General features: G+C 34.6%; 1 protein-coding gene across 4 annotated transcripts in view; it reads left to right on the forward strand.

Annotated features, from left to right (window-relative positions):
• LINGO2 (leucine rich repeat and Ig domain containing 2) overlaps positions 1-22884 on the forward strand; it is a 1250024-nt gene that overhangs the window by 727713 nt on the left and 499427 nt on the right. For all 4 annotated transcript variants that reach the window (XM_023203903.3, XM_023203904.3, XM_023203902.3 and 1 more), the window contains one exon: positions 15002-15087. The gene's annotated coding sequence lies outside the window, so the exon portion shown is untranslated. The remainder of the gene's footprint in view (positions 1-15001; positions 15088-22884) is intronic.

Below are 22884 nucleotides of genomic sequence, written 5' to 3' on the forward strand. Positions count from 1 at the left end.
TGTTAATTTTGGGCCCATGTACAAGAGAAACCCTCTCAATGGGTGACCTGATAACCCTCTAACATAATCACCAAAATAGTCAAGTTTCCATTTCCTATGTGAAACACACTTGTGTACTCCCAGCTGGAGTCACTCTAATACAGAGAAGCATTTCTGCTGTCACCAAGAGGCTGTCTGCTCAAAAACCTTTAGATGCTAGCTGTTCTCATTACTGAAATTACATAATTCACTTAAACTTTCTATAAATTAATGATAATGAAATGTGTATGGAAAAATAAAGAAAACTGATTACTAAAATTAAGTCGAATGCTTGGGAAAACTAAGTAAATGTAAATTATTATTTAAATTGCTGACGATTTTTATTTATATAAATATGTATTCATTTCTCAACCTTTCATTGCAGAGCTAAAGCCATTTATATAAATATTGATCTGCTAATTGGAATTATAAGCTTTATTTATTACATAAATCATACCTACATGCCTTTCCTTATCTTAATATTTTTTTTGTTTTTAGAGATGGAGTCTCGCTCTGTTGCCGGGCTGGAGTGCAGTGGCGCAATCTCGGCTAACTGCAACCTCCAACTCCTGGTTCAAATGATTCTCCTGCCTCAACCTCCTGAGTAGCTAGAATTACAGGCCCTCACCACCACACTTAGCTACTTTTTGTATTTTTTTTAGTAGAGATGGGGTTTCACCATGTTGGCTGGGATGGTCTCCATCTCCTGACCTCATAATCTGCCTGCCTTGGCCTCTCAAAGTGCTGGGTTACAGGTGTGAGCCACCGCACTTGGCCTCCTTATCTTCCTAAACCTTAGCTTTAGCAGGTGGCTAACGGACTTAGAAAGTCACAATAAAATACGAGAACAGACAAGAGAACAAAAGTTCAGGCCTAGCCTCAAACAACAAGCCCTTTCTTAACTTAGCCACGATATTAAAAGAAAAGTGATGGGCTGGATGCAGTGGCTTACGCCTGTAATCCCAGCGCTTCAAGAGGCTGAGGCAGGTGGATCACTTTGAGGTCAGGAGTTTCAGACTAGCCAGCCAAGATGGCGAAAACCCATATCTACTAAAAATACAAAAATTAGCCCGTCGTGGTGGTCCATGCCTGTAGTCCCAGCTACTCAGAAGGCTGAGGCAGGAGAATCTCTTGAAACCCGGAGATGGAGGTTGCAGTGAAGAGATCAGGCCACTACACTCCAGCCTGGGCGATGGAGCAAAACTCTGTCTCCAAATAAATAAATAAATAAATAAAATAAAAATTTTAAAAAAAGAGGGAATTGTAGAAGAAAAGCTATTCTCACCTCCCTGGAGTGTGACATTTTAAAGTATGATATCACGATCATTTATAAATATTGCTCAGTCAATATTCTGGAAAATGACAATTTATGCCGGAAGGTAGAGAAGTGGGTAGAGGAATTCCCCACCTCTACCCTATATGCATCATTAGAATATAAGCTTTTTTTGCTTCCTTTAAACATCTTTGCAGTTCTTAAAGCCTCGGTCTCAATAGCATTGGCTAAACAAATAAAAATAATTTATTTCAAAACATTTTATAAATTTCAAAACACTGGACAAAATATAAGGTATTTGTTTATTGGTCAAACATTTGTAGAGCAATATTTATCCAGCCTGATTCACCACCACACAATTCAATGGCAACAAGTAATATGATTAACTCAAGCAACATTACAATTTAACTTTGAACTGTGATTTAGTACAACAAGGACCATCCTGTTAAGATAGCGCTGATCAAATTATTTCTAGAAAAATCTTTCATTGAGGTTTTATACTTGGAGATACTACTTAATAATAATGATATTTGCAAAATTAAAAATAACTACATATATGACTCATTATGTTCCAAGGACACAAAAAACTCCTTTGATTCTCACAAATACATGAAATATGTGCTGTTGTTTTCCTTATTTTGCAAATGAGAAAAGGTTGGCTTAGATAAGTCAAATAACCTGCTTAATATATAAACAATTAATGGCAGTGCTAAGATCTTAACTGAAGGTTTCATTCTAGAGTTGGTGTTTTAACCACTATCCTATATTATCTTGCCTTAATGGTCTTAGGATAACTCACTTTGGATGATTCTGTGAAGAAGTTGAATCTATTTATAATATTATTTAATTAGTAAATAACAGATTTCAGTTCCTTGCGTCAGAGTTTCTTTGCTAAAGTATTTAGTAAGTTTCCCTATTTATGTGGGATTTCATTACATCTCTTTAATTTTTTTTCTTAATGTCTTTTCAGAGTTCTGCAGGCACTCCCAATTATTTGCCAAACATTAACAAGCACAGAGACTTTAAGAATTCACATTAGGCTGGGCGCGGTGGCTCAAGCCTGTAATCCCAGCACTTTGGGAGGCTGAGACGGGCGGATCACGAGGTCAGGAGATCGAGACCATTCTGGCTAACATGGTGAAACCCCGTCTCTACTAAAAAAATACAAAAAACTAGCCGGGCGTGGTGGCGGGCACCTGTAGTCCCAGCTACTCGGGAGGCTGAGGCGGGAGAATGGCGTAAACCCGGGAGGCGGAGCTTGCAGTGAGCTGAGATCCGGCCACTGCACTCCAGCCTGGGCGACAGAGCAAGACTCCGTCTCAAAAAAAAAAAAAAAAAAAGAGTTCACATTAATTTTTAGCACTTGAAATTCTTATCCTATGACTCATGTAGCTTTTTTGCTACTCAAAATCACCTCCATGGGGAAAGTGGAAGAAATGTTTTTATCCTAGTGAAATGATTATCATTTGGTTTGGCAAGAAAGAATGTGTATATATTCAAAATAGATGTCAGCAGGGCTATACTTTAAAAGCATGCTTTTCAGAGTATACATGTGTGTATACTTTTAAATAGGCTAAATAGCTAATTGTTTTCTCTGTTTTGTTTGGCTTTTGATCTATCCGTTATGAATCATATGAAAAGCTGGGAAGCCTCATCAAACACCTAACCTGTGTTGACTGAGAGCATCTTGGCAAATTAAGCTGAAAAAATATTCCGTAATTTTACTTTCTAATTAATGAGTTTGGGTTAATGGATGCAGCTGTATTTAACATTTATGTCATATCAGCAATAAATTAGGATCAAGTCTGAATATAGCTAGCAGCATTCTCAGGTTTAAAGTGTCACAGTGCAGAAAAGATCAAGATTTATGCTGCTGTTTATGTTAGTATTTCTTTTGGGTATATTATGGGTATTTGTGTACACTTTATTCAACCTTTCATTGGGAAATTTGACATTTCCAACACATTTCATGTGAGTTGAGAAGAAATAGAGGATGTTTCATGGGAGGATTGATTACAATTAATTGACTCTTATAAATGTGACTTTCAATAGTTGTTAGATAAATTTCCTTAAAAATTTTGGCATAAGAGTTATTATGCATATGACCCAAACTCTATTTAATTGTTTCTAAAATGATAATATCAGGCTTATTCAAGTAGGATTGGCTTATGCTAAATCACTTTACCTGCATTCCAGAAATACCTGGTGAGAAGAAATTGAAAATATCAATTTGTTCTTTAATGCATTCCCCAAATCACAGTGGTGAGAAAAGCATACTAAAAGAATATTTATCAAAAGATTTCAGTGTTCTATAAACTCTTAGAAGACCACCTGCTATTGGAAAGGAACAGAGGATGAAAAGAAGCTAGTTTCCTGCACCATGGGGACCAATGTCTGTCTCTACAATATTATCTGTTACACTAGTGAGTAACTTTAACTTTATATGGGTTTTCTTCCATCCAAAGCAGAGCTCCACTTTTTCTTTCTATGGTTTACTCTATATAGGGGATATATTTTTGACTCCATACATTCTTTCACTCTACCTTGAGGCCATCTTCCTCTGGAACTGCTCCTGCTGTCTCTGCTTGGCACTCAGCCTCTTGAATGCTTTCTCTCTTTGTCTCAAATAACTCAGCACCCTTAATGGAGGGACTGCAAGCATCCTACAAAAGAGAGTCTGGCTGTATGTCCTATAAACTCTATCTCCAGTCATAGATTGTGAGTTTATATTACTATTTTATTATTATTTTTTAAATTCCATTTAGTGTTTTTTTTTTTTTTTTTTTTTTTTAAGAACATGAGGTTATGTTTCATGAGTTGAAAAAGGGTCAACCCAAGATTTGTTTACATTAAAGTTTCATTTGTTCGGAGGCCTCATAGAATGAGAGCAGTATTCAGTATAACAGAACTAGATGTCTCCTGTACATGAGGAATACCTTTGTAAAAGAAAATCTGAGCAATAGAAAAACAATACATACACACCCCCATACATGCATGCACACACATGTGCATATGCACATGAACATACGTATGTATGTGTACTTTCTTTGGGAAAGATAAGGCACCAGGGAAAATTTCCAGGAGACAATTTCTTGATTGGAATAAATGTTTGTTTTCTTTAAATAACACAAAGGAATCCTAGTTTTTGTCAGACTTCAATTGCTTAGTAAATATTTACTGACCACCTATTACTTTCTATCACTCATTTGTAACATATAAATTGCCAAACATAATGACCTACATTTACTTTTCTTGTGTGTAAGAAATTGCCACACAGAATCTTTCAATTGTCATTGTTGTGCCTGTTGTCTTCAAGAAAATGATTAGACCAAACAACAGCTAATGTTACCCTCAAGCAGATTATTAGAAGAGGTAAACAACACTCAGTAGTCTGGATGTGCTGGATTTCAAATCAGCATTAGAAGGATATCCTCAGCTCTCCTCATCCATGTTAAATTGATGTATTTTCAGACTAATTGAAATTAATTCTGAAAGTGTGTGCCTTTTCTCCTACCAAAAAGTTAGTCATTCGAGCTGTGTCACCTGGCTCCATAATTAAAGTAACCTCTGCCATACCAGTCAGTAGAGACACCAAGAATAAGAACAGTGATTTAGCAGTCACAAAGCTCAGAGTCACCTCCTCCAAAGCCGGTTGCCAACATAATTTTTTTTCCCACTTACATCTTCTGAGTATATTTTAGAACCCAAAAGTAAATATCCCCTCTTGTTCGTAAGTCTCCTAATAGTTACAGAGCTGCACAGGCCCCACTGGAGTGTCAAATGACTGATGGTTGTATCATGCTAACTAAGCAGGGTGGAAAGGTATACAAGGGGTTGGTTTCAGCAACCATGTTTCAGGGTTGTTTCATGCTGTGGCTACATAATTTCTAGAGCAATGGAAGACTCTTTATCAAAAAATATGCTTTATCTTATCAGGACACAAATAATTCCCTCTCTCAGCTATGAAAATCCTACTTCATCAACTTCTACTGTCTCCTTATATATCCTTCATGAGGTATTTTTCATCTCTTCAGGCTGTAATGAGCTTTCTCTCATCTGATTCCACCATTATTTACTGTCATTATCATTTACTTGATACTCATACTTTTACACTTCAAATTGTAGCATATTATAGTCTAGCTGGGTTATAGTATAGGTATATCTGCATAACTAGACTGTAAGTTCTTCAAGAGAAAGCGGTGTGGTGGATATTACTTTTTATCATCCAGAGTGCCACGCACTGTGCTGTGCTCATAGTATGTAACAAAGTAAGTTGCTGGGTGAATCAGCCAATGAACCAGTAAGTAGGAAGACTGGAGGAACTGGTGAAGCACTTTTCTCAGATTTTTATTGAAGATGAAACTATTTAGATTTGGGCTAAATTATAATCAAAGACAGGATTTTAGAATGATTTCTGACAAATAAGAAGTTGGGAATCATTGAAATCCCTTACCAGGAAATATTATGGTTTACATGGAATCTTAGAGATGATTTAGTCAATGCTTTCACTTGATAATGGAGAAACTGAGAACCACAGGTATTAGTTACTTGTCCAAGTTTACTGAGCTGTTTGAGGGGAGAGTCATGACCTAGATGTCCTTTCTTTGACAGATGTTCTTTCCATCCCTCTCAAAGAGTTCAATATTTTGGAGACTTAACAGACAATTGATTGAAGTGTTGTCTGTGGGTTGCTCACCACACCCTGTAGACAATGTCTCTCTCTGACACTACTTTGTAACACCAGCAGACTTAGAGTTGAATTTTTAATCCTAAATTAATATTGTAATAGTCCCTTCTCTGACCACTTTTGGGAAATAGAAATTTTATTTAAGTTTAGACCTTGTCACTAGTCACAAGCCAGATACATTTACTGTTATTCTCATGGTGTTCCATGTTTGCTAGTAGCTCCAGAAATGTCACACAGTGTTCAATATATTTTAAAAGGAGTCATTGACAAATTGAAGTACATCCAAAAGAGGGTGACCAGAATAGTGAGGTGTCTACAAACATGCCATGTGAGAAATGTGGCTGTCATTTTGTATTCAAGAAAGTGGTAATGTTGAGTCTGAAAGATGCTCTATATCCCTTCAGGGCAGTGATAACTTCCTTCAATTACTTGAAGAGCTGCCTCATGAAACTGGGATTCTGTATATTTTGAATAGCTCTAGAGGGCAAAACTTGGACCGATGTATGACAGGTACAAGCCTTCCACTCTATATAAACAGATTTATCCAACAGTTGGAGCTGCTGTTTCAAGCTCCATTCCTGGTGCCAAGAGAACCACATTATGGGTCCTCCTTGTCAACAAAAGCTGGTATACCCCACATTGAATGGGAGATAGAGTGGACAACCTGAATCACTTATGACTTGAAGATTGTGTAATTATCTGAGTCATCAGGCTATTCACAAAGGATGATAGTCTAACCTCATCAGCAATTCTTACTCACCTCATTCAGGTGAAGGTTACTTTAAAAAAGACCTTGCTACTGAAAGCTATTGCTGACACTAGAACCCCTAATTAAATGCCCAGGCTATAGATAAAGCTTAGCCTGTTGTATTGAGGTGGTATTTCTTTCTCTCTACTTAAGTTACCATAATCTAAAGCTTTTCCTGCAACAGTGAGAATTGTAATTCTTTAGGAAGAATTACACAGTGAGAATGTAATTCTTTAGGAAGCCGTCTTCATCAATCTACATGAAGGAAATAGAATGTGTTTAAAATAACCCTTTTCCTCCCAATCTTTTTAGGTTAACAGTGGATGTTCTAGGTGGCTTATATGAAACAAGTGTAATTTAATGAACTACAGCTTTGAAAATGTTAGGAAATGAATCAAACTGTAAAATGTGCCATAAGTTTTAGAATAAATAAAGTAAATCATGTTTCAGTATATTTGAAGTAATGCCATGACCTAGATGTTCATATACCTAGAGACAACATATATAATACAAATATTATATCACTTCTCACTTTGATTACAACAGAAAGTACATATTTAACAGTTATTTTAAGGCCTGAATGTGACTCAAGTTACCATCCTAGTTACAGTTCGGTTTTTATCATTTTTTTTTTTCTGTCACTAAAGCAGCAGTTAAACCTCATATTTAGGTTTAATATAGATTGCAATGAGCACACGAGTTCCATAGTGGAACTCATTTTATTAGACCTACGCTCAGTACAAAACATCAGTTGCAGACGGTCACACCGCATCTCTAGCTGTCACACCAATGTCTTGCTGAGTGCCACCTGCAATGTCTTAGGTTCTTTATTTGTACTGGAACTCATTTAGTTTGATCCGAGAGCTATTTCCAAAATGCCTGCAGTACACAAAATAAACACTTTATCAGCAGATAGTCCATTGCTTTGGAGATAGGAATATCAGCAAGATTTTCAATGGTAGTGAAGATCTAGACAAATGATGACAATCCACTTAAGGAGAAACAATCTTAATTCTAACAAAAGTTGTTTTACATTAAATGAATCTACCCATCCTGAACTAGTATAGCTGAAATGGGATTCCAATGCCTTCCACCTTTCAGGTTTTGAAATGCAAATTCAGTATTTGAGACGGTTTAATTCTTCTTATACAATGTGCCTGCAATTTAGGTAACTACCACCAGGTGATAAAGTTAACTTGGAACAGAGCAACATGGACTAAGTAGAAAAATCTTTCTTAAAAATGTGTCTAACTGAGCGTCATAACCTCTGATGGACCAACATTCTCAGCCCAGTAAAAAGCTTATATATAAACAAGAGAAGTAGTTTGTACACAAGTAACTTTAAAAATGGCAGAAGATAGAACTGCTGTAAGAGAAATTCAGTAAAAGCTTATACAGAGGAAGGAGAGAGCATTTCCAGTTGACAGTAACAGAAGGAGTTAGTATTTGATCTAGATCTTGGAAGGTGATAAATACTTGAAAATAAAGAGACTGAAAGGAATGTTCCTCTGAATATAAATATGCACAAATCTGTCTTCAGAGAAAGGAAAATAAAGTATTTAAAGAAGTGGCTAATCATGCAAATTAGAGGACAAATAAATTTTGGTGGATATAGGCTGCAGAGGTAGAAGGCCTGGTTCCTACTATTTATTAGGTTAACTGAAGGCTTAGGGTAGCCATAACATCTCCATGCTAAAATTGTCTCATTACAAAATATGGATATTAATAATTATTTTGCATTTTTTTCTGAGCATGAATTTAGTCAGTTATGAAATATCTTAACTATCTGCAATACACTTTTGCATTATGAATTTGCACATAGGAAATGAGTCCAAAAAGGTAAATCAAAAACATTTGAAGACTTTGAGCCCAGGCTTTGGAGTTAGAAATGGGGCTGCATGCCCGTTCTCCAATCCTGTATTACACAGAGGAGCTTGAGAAATGTTTTGATAATGAGTTGAAAATATTATAGCTTGGGTTTAGAGAATTTGGTGAAATTGGGAACAAAATTGATGTATGAAAAGGAGGCAGGACTGTTGTTGAGGCAGATGACTTAGTTGATAAATTGTTGCAGTAAGGGACAAGAGGTGGTAGGAGTCATAGAAATAGAGAAGTAGCAGTGCCTTTTGTTTCTTCAGGTATGTCAATTAACCTTCTATAAAGTTGTAAGTTATGAAAGGGAATCAAGGCCTAAAAGGAAAGATAGGACACTAACAAAAAAAATTAAAAGTAAAATAAAGTAAGAAAATTGGATAGAAAACCTGGAAGCATTTTAGGAGTAGACCTGAACAAGAAAGAGACTGAAATCTGAGAAGCCAGTTGCGAGGTGAAGTGGTAAGTTATTCCAGTAAGACATTAATCCAAGAATATTACAGTTATTGAATTCTTCCTCCTGGCAATAGTTCCCCGCTTTAATTTTTAATCTTATTTTCCCTTCTAACAAACACTTCAGTCTACAATTTATTTTTCTTTTTATTCCTATCAGAAATTTACCTAAACTATTGTTGTTTTACTCCCATGTTTGTGTCTTCTGCCATGGATTCCTTGAGCCTGTTCCCATCTGCTCTTGAAAAAGAATAAATTTCTCTGAATAACTGGCTTTCAAACATAATCAGAGTCAAGATGCTTTATATTATAAAGCCACCTAAGTGTTTTCTTTCAAAGAAATTACTGAAGATAGCATTTGAACATATGGGCAAAGAAAATCATAAGGCGGGTCTCAGAAATAATGAAGAAAATAAACTGGCCAGCTCTTATTAAACCTCTCTCAGAAAGGAGCCATACTAACCCACTGGGCAAATACCTATCTTTCCTGTGTTGTTAAAAGTTCTTGTTTTGGTAATTGAATCTAAGTGAAACCATTATTGACCTACAATGATTAAAATAACAACTCTTTGTAAATGTAAATGAACCTCACAGAAATCATAGCATTAAATCATCTATCAAAACAAATATTAGCAATTTATTATGGTTGTTGAAATTTTGCTTAGAAAGTAACTCTATTTAAATTTTTCTCAAAATGTATGTGTGTGTGTATATATATGTGTGTGTGTGTGTGTATATATATATATATACACACACACACACACATACAGATGACATGGTTCTAGTAGTTAAGACATTCTTCAGTATGGTACTCCATATGGGAGAAATAGTCATTATAGATAGGACCAATGAGTGTTCTTTAAAGGAACTGGAGAAATGTTCCTGAAATACATTGTTGTTTGGAAATTTTGCTGAAAAGACAAGTAGGAAATAAGCATATTCTTGTCACCTGGGTCTATCATTCTTAAATGAAAAAATATGTCAGACATAAGCATTTATTTATTACATGGATTGGCCATTATTAAACATCTACTTATTTTATTTCATTCTTTCAACATTGATTAAAACCTATGCTTTCAGAAAGATCTTTGGCAGTAATATTTAGCAATAAAATGATCTTTTGCTATGTTTTAGAAATAAGGACTAGAATCAGTATTCTGTAAAATTTATAATGACATTTCCTGTGCTTTCACAAACACTTCTTATTTTGGCATATTTTCCTTTTATAAAGTATATAATACAGAGCTAGTACCTATGTTCTCTTTTGTAATATAATTGGCTACCTAAAATATCTTCTAGCAGAGATGTGATTCTTTAAAAAAAAATTAAATTTCCCGTGATTATAAAAACAAGACTGAGCATACCTGAATTTAATATCATTTTTGCCACTTTTAAAACATATATGCTTGAAATAATTCCTCCATCCCAAAATTCTGTCTCTAGGTATTAATAGTTTATTTTTGTAATGATAATTAATATATACAAAGCACTAATATAGTGCGTTGCCATTAGTAAGAGCCCAAAATAATAACTACCACTAACTTTAATTCCATCAATTTATCAATTAAATGAAATAACATAAGTACATAAAAGTATATGAACACACATATTTAGCACAATGTATTGTAGGACTTCATAAATGAAAGCTAAAATGTACACTGTGAAAGGAATCAGAAATATAGAACAAAGCACAGAAAAATGCAGAAGTTATCTCAAATATTGGCCAATTACAAAAATCCAGTATTTTATATATTATATGTGCTGTTAAATTTAAAGGTATCTGCATTATGTGACATCAGGATGCACACTTATTTTCAAGGCAAGGACAATCTTTATTCAGAATTATTGACAAATTACAAAGTAAATAAGAGAAGTACGTATGATTTAACTACTTAATGATGTATTGTTGATCTCGCAGAAATGGTGTTTGTCTGAAGAAGAAAACGTACGTTTAAAAAACTTATTGTTATAATAATATTTTTGCACATGGAAAACATACACAAACACACAGAAACATACAATAGGAAACATTCAAGAATCCTTCTGAAACCATCTAAAACTGTGATCTATCTTCTGAATTCTTGTTACTCAAAGTGTGATGAGTAGATCAACACCATCAGAGTAACCTATGTGATGGATACAGATTCTGCAGTCTTACCCTAGACTCACTTAATGAAAAATCTGCAGTTGATGAATGTGCATATAAATCTCCATGTAACTCATATTTGCTTTAAGCTTGAGAAGTAATGCTTTAAATCAAACTGAGAAAAAAAATCAGAAACAAACTTAGAGGGCTACATATATTTTAGCAGAATGATTCAGATAGAAAAAAAAAAATGCTACTAGTTAAAATCACATATAAATGTTGTTTTGTATAAATAAAACCAATATATATGTCCTGAAATAATCATTCTGATGCCTCATTTTACAAGTTTACTTCAGGGCTATTTGACAGCTACTGGTTTCTTCAGTGAGGAGGAGAGAGATAATAGAAAATTAAACAAATAAATTAAAACATAACTGTACGTTATGATGGAAGGAAGGACTCCTTGGGTGTCAGGGAAAACCTCTTTGAGAAAGTGACTTTTGAACTGAGACCTGTAGGATGAAAAGTATCCAGTCTCAGAGCCTTCCAGGGTTGATTTCCAAAGTCCTTAGTTGCTGAAGACCATGGCTTATTAGAGAATGAGTTGGTGGCAAAATGGAAAATAACTATCTATGGTAATGTTTGAGAGATCGGCTGCAGCCAGCTCATGTCATAAGTTGTAGGCCACGATAGATGCTTGCATTTTATTCCATGTGCACTAAAAAGCCACTGAAGAATTTTAACTAAAGAAGTAAAATGAAGATTTATGCTCTGAATTCTGTAAGTAATGTATGGTAGAAGGTGTCAAGAGTGGGATCAGTGAGAATAGGTGGAAAGCTCTTGCTATATTCTAAGGGTTAGATGATGGTGGCTTCAATTGGAGTATTGGAGTGAACTATACGGATTTTAGCTATAATTAGCCTGTAAAATCACATGGAAACGAAAGTTATCAAGGAGATGCCTACATTTCTGGCTTGAATACAAGGCAAACGTTTCAGTTTCCTAGAAAATGGGGGAAGACTTAAGAAGGTATATGAGGAAAATGAAGAGTTCCAATTTGGGTCAAGTTTGAAAGGTAGCAGAATACCTTGAAGATTAAGAGAACGGATTCTGCATTCCATGCTCATGGATAGGAAGAATCAATATCGTGAAAATGGCCACACTGCCCAAGGTAATTTATAGTTTCAATGCCATCCCCATTAAGCTACCAATGACTTTCTTCCCAGAATTGGAAAAAACTACTTTAAAGTTTATATGGGACCAAAAAGAGCCCACGTTGCCAAGACAGTCCTAAGTCAAAAGAACAAAGCTGGAGGCATCACACTACCTGACTTCAAACTATACTTCAAGGCTACAATAACCAAAACAGCATGGGACTGGTACCAAAACAGAGATATAGACCAATGGAACAGAACAGAGTCCTCAGAAATAATACTACACATCTACAACCAACTGACCTTTGAAAAACTTGACAAAAACAAGAAATGGGGAAAGGATTCCCTATTTAATAAATGGTGCTGGGAAAACTGGCTAGCCATATGTAGAAAGCTGAAACTGGATCCCTTCCTTACACCTTATACAAAAATTAATTCAAGATGGATTAGAGACTTAAATGTTAGACCAAAAACCATAAAAACCCTAGAAGAAAACCTAGGCAATACCATTCAGGACATAGGAATGGGCAAGGACTTCATGTCTAAAACACCAAAAGCAACGGCAACAAAAGTCAAAATTGACAAATGGGATCTAATTAAACTAAAGAGCTTCTGCCCAGCAAAAGAAACTACCATCAGAGTGAACAGGCTACCTACGGAATGGGAGATAATTTTTGCAATCTACTCATCTGACAAAGGGCTAATATCCAGAACCTACAAAGAACTCAAACAAATTTACAAGAAAAAAAAAAAATCAAAAAGTGGGCAAAGGATATGAACAGACATTTCTCAAAAGGAGACATTTATGCAGCCAACAGACACATGAAAAAATGCTCATCATCACTCGCCATCAGAGAAATGCAAATCAAAACCACAATGAGATACCATCTCATACCAGTTAGAATGACGATCATTGAAGTCAGGAAGCAACAGGTGCTGGAGAGGATGTAGAGAAATAGGAACACTTTTACTCTGTTGGTGGGACTGTAAACTAGTTCAACCAATGTGGAAGACAGTGTGGCAATTTCTCAAGGATCTAGAACTAGAAATACCATTTGACCCAGCCATCCCATTACTGGGTATATATCCAAAGGATTATAAATCATGCTGCTATAAAGACACATGCATATGTATGTTTATTGTGGCACTATTCACAATAGCAAAGACTTGGAACCAACCAAAATGTCCATCAATGACAGACTGGATTAAGAAAATGTGGCACATATACACCATGGAATACTATGCAGCCATAAAAAAGATGAGTTCATGCCCTTTGTAGGGACGTGGATGCAGCTGGAAACCATCATTCTCAGCAAACTATCACAAGAACAGAAAACCAAACACCGCATGTTCTCACTCATAGGTGGGAATTGAACAATGAGAACACTTGGACACAAGAAGGGGAACATCACACACCAGGGCCTGTAGTGGGGTGGGGGAAGGGGGAGGGATAGCATTAGGAGATATACGTAATGTAATTGATGAGTTAATGGGTGCAGCACACCAACATGGCACATGTATACATATGTAACAAACCTGCATGTTGTGCACATGTACCCTAGAACTTGAAGTATAATAAAAAATAAATAAAATAAAATAAAATGAGAATGGGTTCTGAAAAAGTTCAAATCCTACTCTGTTTTTTTACTAGCTGCGGATCTTGAATAGTTCACTTAAACTGCACCTCATTTTTCTAATTTTAAAAGTAGGGATATTAATAACACCTGCCTTCCAGGGTTGTTGTAAATATTAAATTAGATCATACCCCAAAATACTAAGAACAGTTCCTGATACAGTGTAAACAATACGTAATTATTGCCATTATCATTGGTCACAAAAGTGGCAGTGTCATGGAGGAAATCTGATATGTAAATATGAAGTTTAAAGGAAAGTGATTGACATTCTAATAATTTTCAGAAAGCATTTTTTTCTCATTATAGTTCTTTTGAGTGAATGAAAATTATCTTAGAATTGTTTCTACTGTTTTCTGCCAACTTATCTTTCTCTCTTTCTGTGGATCACAGAAGGTAGTTAGTGTGGTATAGGGTAAGAAGGAAATGATTGATCAAGAAAATGGAAACGTCATATTCTAATCCTGAAAAGAACATCTCATTTCCTTTTACAATTTTACAATTCCAAAAGCAGATTACAGTTTTTAACTGATTGCGTTTAAATTTTCCTTTATAAATTAATCATCACTATTTTTGACTTTTCCAATATATTAAATACTGAAACCACAAGGAATAATCTTTGACTTGCATGCTGACCACATTGTCAGATTTTAACCTTTGAAATGAAAGGTTTACTGACACAGCAAGTCTTTTCTCCTTCAGGTCTGTTTTCTCCTCATTACATTATAACAAAATATCATTTTGCCTTCTGGAGTTTCAGTACACAGATCTTCAAATATATGAATGGCTTTAAACATGAGTTTCCTTTATTCATCTATGTAATAAAAAAGATAATTTAATGATTAATTTTAATAGATTGTTATGTTCTGTGAATTCCAATTAAACATAACAATATACTTACCTTCAAAATGGAAAATCACAAACACATGAAGTGAATTAATCCCTATTGTGTTTCTTTCAAACATTTATAAAACAAATACTATATATGTTAATTATTACCGTTATGGCCATTAATATATTAAAATCCTTCTTGAAGCAAGCGAGTGTCATTTTTCTTTTCATTTCCTATTTTTTGGCAGCGTGGAAATAGGGTTATGGGAAGAAGCTCAGAGCAGAGCACCAAAAGTGGTCACCACCAGCATGAAGAACCCAACAATTCAAACTGGTAAGTGGGTCCCTTTTTCTATGTTTCAGGCATCTGTTGATTCTGTGTCTTATACAGAAAATCTTCATAGTTTATAAATAAAAATGAGAAAGCTTCTAAAATGTAGACTGTGAAATTTATTCTCATGGCTTGGAAGACTTGGGAGGTGGTATTCTGTGGGAAACTTGACCAGACTTTTTTATAGACAGATATGGATTTAAAGTAGCTGTGTAGGACTGTGGTAGTTGCTCACATTGAGTCTTAGTTGCCTTATTTTAAAATGGAGATTATCATAGTTATCTGGTTAAATTTATATAAGAATTAACTAAGACATTGCATATAAAGAATTCAGTAGTTTTCTTAGCATAAAGAACTTAAAGATATGACTAATACTTACTGAATACTTTTCATGTACCAAGTACTAACCACTAAATACTTTACTGTATTATTTGTTCCTCGCCTCAACCTGAAATTAGTAGTGATAATTATCCTTGTTTTATAGAGGAAGAAAGTTTGCTATTAATAGATGATGTGACTTGCATTTAAATCATATGCTGCTCCATGAGACAGTTATTTTGTATACAATTGTATCCATTGCCAAAATTTCTATTTTTGTATTTATTTATAAAGTCAAAAAACCTTTAGTATCTAATATATGCCAGGCTTCTTTTAGCTGAGACACCATGCTACTTCACAAATAATTATTATTTAATATATGATGACTATATATTTCTATGAGGCCTTATATTTATTGACAGCTTATGAATACATAATTGTGTTTAGTTTTCACATACTCTGTAAAAAATGCAGAGAGTGGATTTCATTATTCATATTTTTGCAGATAAAGAAATTCAGGTTGTGAGACATTAACTGGCTTTCTGGATGTCTTAGAGCTCAGTACGTCTCAGATTCTCTGTAAGAGTCACTTTATTTTTTATGCATTGCAGATTGAATGTTTTTGTAAAATTACTAAAAATTAATTGCTAGAAAAAATAATAAAAAGAATATAGAAAATATACATATTCATATTTTTATTCTTATTTATCATCATTCTACAGACAAAAATTTACCTCATTTCTAGAACATTATTCATACTTTCTCCCAATCTCCATAAATCCTCGTGGTGCAGACCAGTTATTGTTTGCAGATTGATGCCAGCCTGACCATACAGACAGGTGACAGTTGACCATACAGCACTGGTAAAACTCATGTGATACAAGTGTAACACTCAGTCTAGGTTTTCCATCTCCTAGTCCAGGTCTTTTCATAGCAGCCTTGGCTTCCTGAACACACAGTAACAAACCTGTTTTATGGTCCAAGGGACAAGAAGATCAACTTCCAAATTGTTAAAATGAAACTGGTGCAAGAAAAATGAAAAATGACAAAAATTATAAAAGAGTTGTATGAAATAACTGACATTAAAAAATTAGGGGAAACATTTGGAAGTCTGTAGAAACGACTTATTCTACATTGATTTATAAGACATCAAGACTTCTAAAAATTCAATATGTGTTGTGTTTTTGAAGAACTTTCTCAAGATTTTTGTATGTCTCTTCTTTTTTCATTTTTTTATTCTTTGAAAAGGTAAGTTAAATTGTATTTAGGAGACTAGGCCTTGTCAGTTCAAAGCAGTATACCGACCTGCGTACAATTCTAAGAGATAAAGGTGGATCCTGGCCTGCTATGAAATAAAAATGAACTCATTTCCACACTACATTGAAGGGGCTTGAAAATAAATGTTACTTGTTATTTCAAAACTACCAAAGAAAATTGCAGCACTTTTGGGTGCAAAGTAAAATGCACATTGAGTCAGCAATGAAAATTTACTTCGTAAGATGATTTTGTGGCTTTCTCAGTTCTACTGAAATAGATCCAAATATTTACATGTGCTATTTTATTAATAACTATTTTACCATCTGTGTCAAAGTAATATTACACAGATGTTCAGGAATAGCTTTTGGTTGTGAGTAAACATTAAAGGAAGATTGAATTTTTCTCAAAATGATGCTGATGGAATGTTTTTTATCATAGTTTAAGATGTCAGAAATAGGTATTTTTTTTTAAGTTCTACCAGCTTAACAGTGCTTGAGTTAGCTTAAAATGGCTGTAAGCGCCCAGAGAAAGATGACATTTTATGATAATATTCAAAACTGACACTTTCAGCCAACCTATTATTAGTTTCTCGGAAGACTCTACATTGCTAAATTGAAATTCACAAACGGAAGTAAAGAAAACCTATGGCCTTCTGTGCTTCTTCCCCCTGACTGAAAGATCCAAGATTTGTATCACTCAGAAAATTAAGCAGTCATACATGGGCACCTTTCTTCAATCAATACCTCTACATCTGTATTTATTTGGTGATTACTTTTTCTGCTCCCTCTGAAAATAGAAGAAAGGAAGGAAGAACTTACAGTAATGCATTATGTCCCGGGAAAGAGAGATATAGTCCCAAAAGCATTGTAGGTGTTACAATAGTGGAAATAGAGACAGCAGTAGTGTGTGCATGCTCACAAGTGTGTGTGTGTTTATGTGCGTGTGTGTGTGAGAGAGAGAGAGAGAGGCTCTAGAGATGTTATCAGATCAAGGTGAGAAGACCACAGAGTGGGGAAAGATGATGAACCATCTACCAACATTCTAGAAGAATTGCATTAATGAAATGCTTGCTACTCTTTGGAATTTGGGCCTGAACTTTTTCATAACAATCTACTCTTCAACCATGAAGCTTAGAAGCTTTCTGCTAAAAAAAAAAAAAAAAAAAACAAGTTACCAGTAGAATCAAGGGCTAATGGTCAATCTTGTCACTTGTCTGTTAGAAAATCCTACACTTCAATAGATTTTTCTCACAATCTCAGATCAGTAAAGAAAAAATAACAACAAAACCATTAAAGCAAAACTGGTTGTCAGTAATAATTACTTGACATGGAAAATTAAAATCTCAGAAGAAAAGCATATGTAAAGCAAGAATTAATACAGAAACCAGACAAAATGTTTTAGAAGATTGTTTTCCATCCTTGCATATGCATTGAATGACTCAGAAATAAAAAACACAGAGATTGGATAAATTAAAGTACAAACAATTGAAAAGAAACCAAAATGTTACAGAAGAATGATATCTGTCTTTGGAGGCAACAAAGAACAGAATCAGATTTGTGCAAAGGAAACTGAAGGAGCACTCAGTTTCTTCAGAACTGCAGAGGGCAAAGATAAACTGTAAAAACAATGAGAGAAAACATATGACCAGTATGGAAAACAGAAACAAATGTATAGGTAATTATTTATGAAAACAAGAGACCAAAATAAATAAAAAAGAAGCACTAATTCCACAACTGCAAGAGAAAAAATCTTGAAGAAATAAATAGAAAGGTTTTTGTTTGTTTGTTTGTTTGTTTCTTAAATAAATTGTTTGCTGTGGTCTAAGATTTTTTGTAGTGCAAGGAAATTACTTGTTCTTTAAGTGTTAGGACAACCTAATAGTAAACTTAGACAAAGATTATCTTGGGTCTAATAGTTTCTTTTTTAATTTCTCATGCTTCTATGGTTATTGGTCTATTCAAGATTTTATTGATTTCCTTAACATATTTTGACAATCTGTGTTAACCTAGAAAAACTACCAATGCTGAGTAATTGTTCATGTGTGAACCTACGTATTAAAAAATGAAAGACTTGAAGTCAATGCACTAGTGGAATAAGAAGTAACTTTTATTTTTTCAACTTTAGTCTCTTCTGTTTTCTGGTATATAAAATAACCATGTATCAGCCGGGCGCGGTGGCTCAAGCCTGTAATCCCAGCACTTTGGGAGGCCGAGACGGGCGGATCACGAGGTCAGGAGATCGAGACCATCCTGGCTAACACGGTGAAACCCCGTCTCTACTAAAAATACAAAAACTAGCCGGGCGAGGTGGCGGGCGCCTGTAGTCCCAGCTACTCGGGAGGCTGAGGCAGGAGAATGGCGTAAAACCGGGAGGCGGAGCTTGCAGTGAGCTGAGATCGGGCCACTGCACTCCAGTCCGGGAGACAGAGTGAGACTCCGCCTCAAAAAAGTAAAAAAAATAAAAAAAAAATAACCATGTATCATAGGTTGAGCAAGTATTTGTATTGAAACATACATAAGAACAGTGTGCAAATCATAAATGAATAGCTAAATGAATTATCAGAATGTCTACAACCCTGTGTACCACTCAAATTAGGAAATAAGACATAATCAACACCATTGCAAGGGCCCTTTTTTTCTTTCCAAGTCACAAATTCCATTCCTTCACAAGGCAAGCAACTCCTTTCTTGAATTCTAAAACTATAGATTATTTAGCCTGCTTTTGAGTTTCATAAATGTAATAATAGTGTTTACACTTGTTTTATGTCGGCCTCTTGGTCTCAATATTGTGTATATGAGATTCCTATGCATGGCAATAGTTTAATTTTCAATGTATTTCATCATAACCAGATTTTGGACCTTATGTATTTATACATATCTTTTGGGACATGTGTGTGAAAATTTCTCTTGCTGTGTAATTGTGTTTATGTGGCTTAAAAGCTTGTTGATAGATAGATGCTACTTTCCCAAAGAGTTATACCAATTTGTATTCCCACTGACATAGTATAAGCGTTCCAGTAGTTCTATATCTTTATGATCACTTGGTAATCATTATCAGAGATTTTTGTTTTAGCTGTTCTGTTGGGTATATTGTGGTATCCCACTGTGGTTTTAATTAACTTTGCTATAACTGGTAAGAATGGTGCTATTGTTTGAGTGTGTCTCCCACAATTCACGTGTGAAAGATGTGGTTCCCTGTGTAGCAGTGTTGGGAGGTGGGATCTTTAAGATGTGATTAAGTCACTGAGAGAGATTAATGCCACTCTTGTTTGATCCTGTTAATTCTTGAGGGAGTAAGTATGTTCTTACTCTCAAGTGACTGGATTATTTACCAAGACAGCAGGCTGTTAAAGTAAGGCCATCCTCTTGTTTGGTCTCTTTTACGTGCACTCTCTTGCTTTTCTGTTTTTCTATCATGTTATGACACAGTATGAAATCCCATGCCAGAAACTGTTAGCATACACTCTGACTTCCCAGCCTCTAGAATTGTAAGACAATTAAACTTATTTTCTTTACAAATTACCGAGTCTTGGGTATTCTATTTTAGCAACAGAAAATTAACTAAGACAGATGGCATTGCTATACCAGATCAACAATTCCTTCCTCTAAGTTAAAAGGTACATGGACATTTAGAAGAGGCATTAAGAAGCATAGTAACTTTGTTTGCCTCCACTAAATGAATACTCAAGGCTTAAAATACCTATAATTTCCTATTATATAAAGAAAATTATATATATTATATATAAAGAAAATTGTGTGTAATATATGTTATATATTTCTTTTATATATTAGTTATTACATATATGTAATATATTATATGTAATTATATATATAATTCATATAAAACCTTATGTCTTTAATTTGTTTGCAAGTCTGGCAATCCCATTTAATTTAAAATTCAACATCTATTTTTTTGACTTTCCCATTAGCTAATTAATACATGAGAATCTATCAAGTTTTGTCCTGTTTCATTGGGTACTAACCTATCTTATGACGGTAGAATCACAGCTGAATGGCAATGATTAAAATTTGTTGCAAGACAATGATTGCATACCCCATTCGTGTGTTGGGAAAACTAATTATTTGTTCAGCCATTTGAAACTAGGGATGGCACATGGGCAACAGGCATGAAAATGATCCAGGAGGGCAGCATGATCTTGACAGAGGGCCTAGGGCTCTCAACCATGCAGCAAGTGTGACAGCTCCATCACTTTCCCAGGCATTTCCTCTGGTGAGCTATGTAATGGTTGATTTATTTCCAGTACTATTAGTTTCCAAACAGTGTGAGAGCCTGGATGATATGTTGTTGAGACAATTTGTTTGTGCATCATTTAATACTATGTTGTCTTATGGTATGATTGCCTATGAAGCCATATTATCAGGAATTAGCAAAATTCAAATAAATTTTTCTTTGTTTTAGTGTGGTAAAATATATATGACAAAAATTTACAACTTTAACAATTTTCAAGTGTACAGTTCTGTAGGATTAAATACACTCTCATTATTGTACAGCTATCACCAACATCAATCTCCAGAGCTTTTTCACATACGGACTTAACTCCAATGCACAGGAAAACTCTACTGCTTTAGAGCTTCACCCGGTTTCTCTTTATGTTACTGATTTCACAAATGACATCTATACATAGTGGGTATTCCTTTATGTATACTTATAATTATTTTTATACATTTGTTTTTTTTTAAATCCTGTAGAAAATAAAAAGTTAAGTTACAAACCAAAATTAAAATAATACTGTTATTTGTGTTTGTCCCTGTGTTCATTTTTACTGGAGAATTTCATATTTCCATATGACTTTGAGTTACTGCCTACCATCTTTTCATTTCAACTTATAAGACTCCTGTTAGCATTTCATATACAGTAAGTCTAGTTTGTAATTAACTGTGTCAGTTTTGTTTGTCTGGTAATGTTTTAATTTCTCCCTATTTTTGAAGAAGCTTTATGCCAAATACAAGATTCTAGGTTGACAGGTTTTTTTTTTTTTTTTTTTTTTTTCTTATTTTAGCACATTAAATATATCATCCTACTGCTTTATGGTCTGCAAGATTTCCACTGAAAAATTCAATGATAGGTTAATTGAGGATCCCTTGTACATGATTAGTGTTCTTTCTCTTGCTGCTTTCAATATTCTCTCCTTATTTTTGGCTTTCAAAAATTTGATTGTAATGTCTCTTCTTGCGAATCTCTATTCTACTTGGAATTTGTTGAGCTTCTTGGGTTTATAGATTCCTGCATTTCCTCAAATTTGGAACACTTTCAGCCATTATTTCTTCAAATAATCTCTGTACCCCTTTATCTCTCTTTTATCTTTTTGGATTCTTATAATGTGTACAGCTCTGTTTATTGGTTTACTGTAAGTCCCTTATGTTCTGCTCTGTTCACTTTTCTTTACTCTTTTTTCTTTTTGCTCTTCAGACGTAATAGTTTTAGATGACTTTTCTTCATGTTCACTGTTTCTTTTCTCTGCTTGTTCAAGGCTGCTGTTGAACAACTCCAGTGAATTTTCAATTCAGATATTGTATTTCTCCCACTCCATAAGTTACGCTTGGTTCTTTTTTTATGACTTCTATATTTATCGATATTTTAATTATGTTCATATATTGTTTCTCTACTTCCTTGAATTTTTTTCTCCACATTCTTCTTTTGCTCTTTGAGCATATTTAAGACAATTATTTTAAAGTCTTATCTAGTGAGGCTGATGTATTTCTTTAAAGACAGTTTCTGAAGATTAACTTTGTTCCTTTCGATGGACCATATTACCATATCTCTTCGAATGCTTTATGATATTTTTGTTGAAATTTGGTCATTTACAAAAGAGACCACATCTCCCAGTTTTTGCAGACTGGCTCTGTGCAGTGGAAAACTTACTTATCAATGTAATAAGAACACATAAAGTCCTCTCAGACCTTTTCTGAGCATATATTCTGTCTGGGCATGTGTTTATGCTTTTCCCTCTTATACACACTGTAGAACTGTGATTGCTTTCCAGAGCTCCTAAAAACCTGTATTAGTCAGTCTCTCATTTTTAAAGTTTCTGTGGGTAAACAAGGCCCTAGAGCTTTCTAATCTACCAACTTGCTATTATCACTCACAGACTCTTTTACATTTCAAGGGGTCTCAACTCAGCTTCTTCTTGGAGCCTTAGATGTTCTATTGTATTCTTTTCCCAATAATCTCTTACCTTGGGGTTTCCGTGGACCTGAAACTGCC

This window comes from Piliocolobus tephrosceles, chromosome 14 (assembly GCF_002776525.5).
Source record: "Piliocolobus tephrosceles isolate RC106 chromosome 14, ASM277652v3, whole genome shotgun sequence".
NCBI lineage: Eukaryota > Metazoa > Chordata > Mammalia > Primates > Cercopithecidae > Piliocolobus > Piliocolobus tephrosceles.